This window comes from Betta splendens, chromosome 17 (assembly GCF_900634795.4).
Source record: "Betta splendens chromosome 17, fBetSpl5.4, whole genome shotgun sequence".
NCBI classification, from domain to species: Eukaryota; Metazoa; Chordata; class Actinopteri; order Anabantiformes; family Osphronemidae; genus Betta; species Betta splendens.
Genome location: NC_040897.2, coordinates 15,329,107 through 15,335,409, shown reverse-complemented (window position 1 = coordinate 15,335,409; position 6,303 = coordinate 15,329,107).

Below are 6,303 nucleotides of genomic sequence, written 5' to 3'. Positions count from 1 at the left end.
ACGGGGACAACAGTTCAATTCACTTGACGGGAGGCGGCGATGGAAAATACAAAGAGCGATGGAGTGACGGCTGGAAATAAGCAAAGCGCGCGTTCTGACTTTGAGAACATTCACTGATTCTGTCTGCTGGTAAAATGTACGTGTGCGTCCTGTCAAACTAGAGATGATGAAATGCCTTCATTAAAACGCCTCCGTCAAAACCTTCAAGTGCTTAAAGCTCTGATGAATGTTAAATCCACTCATCAGCAGCTTTTTGTCATTTGCTGCCTGTTTTTTTGGCTTCACCACTGATTGATTCATACTAACATTATCTGCAACCAACCTTAAGTCATCCTGACTAACAGACATTTACACTAGGAGTAACAGCTTGGTTTGAATGGAGGTCCTTTATGAGGCTGCATGAAACCACGCTCATGAAAGCAGACGTACGTCACAGAGCTGAGATCTCAATTAGCACTTTAATTATTGCTCCTTCAGCCACATCAGCAGTAAAGACCTACAGCAATGCATCTGAACCAAGCTCCAGCTACAGTAGCTGCGTCGATGTGCAGAAATCAGACCGTGAAGCACCTGAGCGTCGGCGCGCGGCAGCGCTGAGCCGCCCCATTGGAGCACAGGCGCCTGAATGCATCACGATTGGCTGCGGAGGCGGCGACGGAGCAGACTCTCGCCTAGCAACAGGCGCGGGTGCAGCTACTGCAGCACCTCAACCCCCAGTCCTGCCTGCACGTGGGGGAGCAGCGGGGGGGGGGCAGATGCACAAGAACACAGCACACGCTGCAAATAAAACGCCACTTCTTTAGTGCTTCTGCCTGAACGGCTTTTCCAAAGTAGGAACCTGGACTCAAAGCCGGGTCTGTGGTGTGACACGATGCCAGACTCATTCAAATGAGAAGCCTTTCACTTAAACAGAAGCCGTCCAGTCATTGCGTTAGTTCACATTCCTGCAAACTTTAACTAAATTTGCATCTTTTTGCCGTGGAATGCAAAAAAAAGGCCGTTGTCAGGAACAAACAGACAACATAAAGCTCACATGAGCTGCATTAATTAAAATCAGCTGCTTTGAGTTTATGGAGTTTGTTTCCTGATTGTTTTTTTTTTTTTCCAGGGACCTTCAACCACCGCAGCTTCAGTCCAGTCTGTTACACTGCACATATTTAAATGTAGGACTTGACACCCAGTTGGTTGAGGAAGCGTCTCTTTATCCACCTGCAGGGAAGTTCAGCAGCAGAGCGGCTGAGCCCCCCCCCCTTTTAGCCACTTCTCCATTGTGCCCAGCGGGGGTCCGCGCATCCGCCCGGCTCCGTGTGGAACAGAGGAACTACAGCTCTCTGATTGTTATAATTTTCATCTCACCCCTCGTCACTCTGCGTCCGCGGCCACCTGGCTCCCCCTCCTCCCCCTCCCTCCCCCCTCGATGCTGCTTGCCTCACAGGGAAGTCAGCGGGTTTTATTGGCTCTCTACATTGTCATGGCAACTGCACACTTGCACAATTTGCTGCTCTCTGAGAGGCTGCAGCGACGCCTCTGAGTCGCATTTGCTGGATGTATGGAGCGTTTACACGCTAGATGTGTTGTGGCACCTCGGTGATGTTGGTGCAGAGACAAACGAAGAGTGAAAACCCGCAAACACTGCAGGCGTTTCCACTAGAACACGTTTATGTGCAGTTAGACATCCATCCAAGCCACCAATGAACTCCCTCAAAAGGCAGAGAGCAGCTGGACTCAGTCCGGACCAGAACCTGATCATCCTCCAGTCTGAGCAGGATGTGATGTTCTGCATATAGAACGTCACATAAAGACGTGCTGAACGCGGGTGCAGAGCTGCAGCGTCCTCCTCATCCCTCCAGCTCCGCCTCCAGCGTGGCTAAAACGCAAGAAGACGAACACGGAGGAGCTGGGATGGAGGAGGGGCGGCTGTCACATCCTGTTAGGTGTTTATGGGATGGCGGCGGTGGCGTGCGAGCGTGCGTGCGTGCGTGCGTGCGTGCGTGCGTGCGTGCGTGCGTGCGAGGCTCCGTTGGGGTGATATTTGAGACTGTTCCCTGGATTTGGGCTGAGGACGACAAGCCAAACGCCGTCAACACGCCGTCAGCCTGAGTCCAGCAGCGCGGCGCGTCCTTCCTCAGAGCCCCGTCCACAGACAAAACAAACACCCACAGATGTTCAACGCGCCACACAACGCAACTTAGCAACGTGTGAGTCAAGATGCGGAGCAGATTAGTGGACGACGCGTCAAAACAGTTTGATTACTTCACCTCTAAAGGCATGAGCGTGTTTACTGAAAGGTGCGTTCAGGCCTTTCAGGACAAACGGGCACCATGTAAAGGAACTGTGGCTCTGGACGTTCAATGAGGAATCCTGTTTAATCCCCAACTAGAACTTGTAGATTCAGTCGTTAAAAATAGAGGCAGGACGATTACGGCGTCCTCTCACTTCGCTCATTACGGTTTCATGAGAGTAATAGTTGCTAAGCAACAACAGCAGCATCTCCGAGCCCGAGAGCACGCAGAGAAACTACAGACAGGCTGAGTGGGCTTTTGATTAGAGGAGAAGAAATCTTTGATCTCCTCGCTCCGCGAGTCGCGTTTTATTAGACAACGTGAACTTTCTGCTGCATCGAAGTTCAGCTAATAATAGACGTGGCTCTGGTGCCGCATTAAAGCGACAACAGGTCTGACAGCGCGGCTGAGCCCACTCCATGGATCACAAAGCCCGTTGCATGGGCTCACTCTCATTAAACATCCGTCCAGTGACTTCTGAATAGAAATCTATGATCAATGATCTGATGCTCAGCTTCATGAATGTCCTTTTATTTTATTTTATATTCCCACAGACATAAAGCGTCTCCATCATGAATGACTGCCTCTGGTGAATCATTGTGAAGCAGCTTTGTTAATTGGTCCAGAACCAGGCACCATCTCACATCTTCACTGCTGTTCAGCGACGTGCTGCGGGTTCTTAATTCCCTTCTTTGTTTAACGACTGACCTGCTTTTCCTCCGCGATCAATGAAGTTCATTTCATTGCATCTTATCTGCCTCCGACCATCAGCTGCACCCAGCGCTGCCACTGTGTATTTAAGTGGAGTGAATCAATGTGGGGCTAAACAGCGATCTGGGGTGTAAGTCATGTTGAACAGATCAGACAAGCACGAACCACTTCCTCAGACGCGACCGTTCGGGCCGGAGCCCTTTAATGAGCGCTGAGCGAGTACCAAACCGTGAACCTGAGCCAGATTTCGTCTCCGCACCATCGCGGCTGCAGCGAGTCATTGTGAGGCGTCAGCAAAAGGCCCAAATCTACCAAAACGGCTGAGATGAGTTAGTAACAGGATGTTGTGTCTGTGTCTTCTGGTCCCAGGTTTCTGAAGCTCACACACAGATTGTGGTACAGTGGCCGCTGTCAATCAACTGTTCACTGTCCCAGATTCACACAAACTTTCCCCTGTGTCTCCTGGGACGGCGGCTCCGCTCGTCACCGACGGCGTCTGTTTAAGAGGTTTATGGGCTGAGAAGTGACAGGAATTCATGGAGAGAGGAACTATATTCAGGCTTTTCAAGTGGAGCGGTGAGATGAGAGGCTGTGGTGGGACTGTTGTCACTAAATCCTAAGCGGAGGTTATTTTTGGGACCAAATTAACAAGGCTGCTGCGCTCTTTCTTCTGTCAGACACACAAGAAAGTGGGAGAGGAGACAAAAAGTTGTTCAGGTAAAGCTCTTACAGTGAAAAGTTTCAAACCTCTCCAAACAGCATCACATCCAGCCTCACACACAGTTTTATGATCATGTGACACAGCAGCCTAATTAATACCAGTTGGGGATTGGACTGGATCTGACCATGATCACTTTAGAACCCATGATGAGAAAAGTCTGTGGGTTCTGAGCCTTAAGTGTCAGACGTCATCCTCTTTTGCTCGTTTATTCTAATGATTTTAAGACACTGACTCTTTGTGGAGGTGTCGAACGTGACATCACACATTAGGAGCTGGATCAATGAGCTCAATGATTGGTGGAGCCTGTTCAGTCCAGTCAGGTGTCATCAAAGCACTAAAGAAGAAAAGGCTCCTCTGTCTTTAGTGCATGAGCCATAAAACCTGGGTGTGATATTACAAAACCCTTAAACACATTAAAGAGTCTCCTGAGAAACTGGTTGAGGATTAAAGACAAGTTAGAATTGACTTAATGAAGATCAGAACGGCTCATGGAGCGTTAGAAAAGCATGTGCTGGTCTGGATCCGACGGACTGAACCAGGATGTTACCGGACCTGGTCATCAGAACCTCCTCCCTCTGGGCTTCACCTGCAGAGAGCTTATCGTCAGTGCCGTGCGTGAATCATAAAATGTGGAATCAAACATTGATGAGGGAATAAATAATTGAAAGCGGAGCAGAGATCAGTGAGTAGCGGTTAAAATCACAGGGAGCTCAGATTGTGTCCGCTTCGAACCGAAAGGCCGGTGCCGCCACCGCTCTGGATTTGTGCTCTTTGTGTAAATAGCTGTCGCTTCTACGCTTTCTTCTAAACCCTCACACATTCACACCCGCCGGCAGCTCTGATTATTCTGACCGCAGACACGCGTGCTTCCAGCCTAATGTCTGTTTGTTTGCTTTCTGCCTCCTTTTGTCCTCATTGACCCATTTGAGCACTCTCAGGTACAGCCACAGCCCAGCGAGACCAGACCACGGGGCTGCGGGGCCTGTTGCCTAGCAACAGGCAGCAAGCCAGCGTGTGTGGCGCTGGCGCTTTATGTAAGAGTGGGTCTGATGGTTGAATGTAGGGCGCCTGCTCTCGTGTGGATGTGTTTCCCCACCGCAACAGCTGCTTGAGTGCGAATCTGAAGCGTTTGATTCCTTCAGCCAGTCGCATTTCAACGCGTCTTAATGTTTATCAGTGAGGATGGAGGAGAGGTGACGGGAATGAGGGAAGGGGATGAATTAGGCCTGAGAGGACCATAGTCCATACGTTGACTCTACTATTACTACTAATACTACTACATTACTACTACTACTACTGCTGCTACTACTGCTACTACTACTACTGCTACTGCTGCTACTGCTGCTACTGCTGCTACTACTACTACTACTACTACTACTGCTACTGCTGCTACTGCTGCTACTACTACTACTACTACTACTACTGCTGCTACTACTGCTACTACTACTACTGCTACTGCTGCTGCTGCTACTACTACTACTACTACTACTACTACTACTACTACTACTACTCCTGAAGGCAGCATGATGCTCAGCTGTTTGTGTACTGTAGGGTACTGTGGGGTACCCACATGTCTCCAAGCAGCCACATGCTACTATATGTCATGAGCAGCTGACACAGTCGTTCCGACTCCAGGACCGACTCCATCTTCAGCATCCATCAAACCATCAGACCAGACTCTGCTACTGCCCTTTAATCCAAACGCTAAGCTAGCCGCTGCGCTAGGCTGCGCTAGGCTGCGCTAGGCTGCGCTAGGCTGCGCTGCAAGAGCCGCTAAGGAACCACCAAGACTTCCCCTCATCAACACAATGCAGCTCTGAGTTCTACTAACTCTGCACCTACCTGTCCGTCAGTCCTTCAGTGCTCCCCTCCTCCACCTCTCCTTCCTCCAGTCCTCCACAACGTCCTGCCTCATCCATGTGCTTCTTGCTTTAGGCTCCGCCCTTTTCTCAGCTCAGTGCATCTCAGTTTGGGCCACAGGAAAACAGGCCAAAGGTTTTTGGAAGCTATTCACTAACCAACATGTCTTTATTTAGGGTAATTACGTATGGAAGTGTTTATTTACAGACCAAATGTGTGTGTTGGCTCTTTCTGGCTGCTTGAATATCATTGAGTCAAGTTAGTGAACAAGTCAAGGAACAACTCCAGCTTGTTCACGTTCATCTCTTTCTAATTGAAGGGTTGAAGACGGCAGAGCAACGTTCACAGTCAGGATCCTTTTTGCTGCTCACATTTAAGTACATCTTCGCCGTCGTTGTCCTAATTTGCACTTAGACTTCAAACTGCCTTCAAAGACACACACACATGCACACTAGTCACAGTTATTACAGCCCTAACGGTCGCCATGGCAACTCCACTTCTCTTCCTCTCCCGCTGCTTCCTTCTCCGCTTCCTCCTCCACGTCTAACCAAAAATCCATAGGAGGGAGGGACATGAAAGGAGCACGATCGATTTCTCCCGGACCCACAGCGAGTGTGTGCGTCCCCGTCTCTCCCCGGACCCTTAGTTTGAGTCACACAATGTTTTTCCTTTCAGGCACAAAGGTGAGTGGAGAGAATTCAAAGGCGCAGTAGCAGCTTTGTACTAATT